Genomic DNA, 1,550 nt, shown 5'->3' with positions numbered 1-1,550 from the left:
CGGTATCAGGTTCTCCCCAGGAACTGACACTTGGGTCACCCTTCCCGACTCACAGGAAGGCCTTTGGGTGACATCTTGTGAGCACGTGTGATCCTGCAGCCACACACCAGCACGGCAGCAGTGAGCAGTGTTTCCGGGCTGTAGACTAGACACAGGACACAGAGAATGACAGAGAATGACAGTCTGGCCGATGCCACCCAAGCCCAGGGTAGGAGAAGCAGACGAGCAGCCTCAGGAGCGAGAGGCGCCGCTTCACGTGGTGTCCGTCCCTTGCTCGCTGTGGGTGGCTGGGGGGTTAAAATTGAAGCCTTGAGGCACCTGAGGACAAGTCTGACGCAGCCTGCAAGAGTAAACGGGCAGCTTGTGCACGGGCTCTCACTCCCCATCCCCACGTCGGCCACAGGGCCAAAAGCCCCTCAAAAGATACGCTGACACCTGCAGAGGTGACTTTGCACTCGCTCATCCTGCGGGGACTGGTGCTTCACACGCCGGGCAGCGACGCCCTGGGACAGAGTGGGCACACCGGGGTGCCGTGCCCGAGGGAGAGTTCAGGGGCTCAGTCTGAGAGTCCAGTGCTTGCAGGCTTCTCCCCCGGAGGAGATGCTCGATGGCCGGGGACATAGTAAACAAGACACAGGGCTTCCTACGGCATCTGCGGGCATGCTCGATGGCCGGGGACATAGTAAACAAGACACAGGGCTTCCTACGGCATCTGCGGGCAGAGCAGCCCGTGTGGCTGGTCGTACCTGTGGCGGCCACTTGTACACAAATGAACTATGACCAACGGGCAGCTCCACCTGCCCACGTTCACTCAACAAATGGCCAAGACATGCCTTAATCCCATATTTCGCAACTCCAAAGCTCCCTGCACCACTTAGTGCTTCTTGAACATTCCACCGAAGCACCCCGGCAGCGAAGCAGAGCGAACCCCTTCCTACCCTGGACAGACGAAGACCCACGAGACGTACTGTCTTTTCTCAAAAATGAATGCAGACTTTTGACACTAAGAACTCTCCCAACTTTCTGCTAATATGAATATTTTGTGAAAATTGACATAATCCATGAAAATTTGCAAGGCACCGTGGCTTCCCCGTCCCTTGGCACTCTGCCACACACGAACTCCCGCCCCCGGCGAGCTGCTCGGTGGCACCCGTGCCAGCTGGCTCCCTAGGGTGGAATTCTTCAGATGAGCCCTTCTCGGGAAGATGCTCAGTTCAAAGCAAGGTGACACCATGTTTTCACCAGATTAGGAAAAAATTTAACCAAGAGAACACAGTGGAAGGAATGGGGGAACCGATGGTGAGGTCGGTGTGACTCTGGACGGCACTCAGCACCTTCTATCCAAATCACAATACACGTCCCCTGGGGGGCCAGCAATACAAACACTGGGAACCAGGGCCTAAGGACACCCCGGCAGCTGGCAGGGCCACCACCCAGCGCCCTGGAAGGCTGGCAAGCTCATGCTGGGTGCAGGGTGCTCACGGGGAGGCCAGAAGGCAGGTTCTAAGGCAGGTGGACCTGGACCTTGATGTCTGTAATCGACAGAAGCT

Source organism: Pteropus vampyrus, unplaced genomic scaffold (genome assembly GCF_000151845.1).
Source record: "Pteropus vampyrus isolate Shadow unplaced genomic scaffold, Pvam_2.0 Scaffold343, whole genome shotgun sequence".
In the NCBI taxonomy this organism is placed as follows: domain Eukaryota; kingdom Metazoa; phylum Chordata; class Mammalia; order Chiroptera; family Pteropodidae; genus Pteropus; species Pteropus vampyrus.
The sequence above is the reverse complement of the archived record's forward strand: the minus strand, read 5'-3'. Positions refer to the sequence as shown.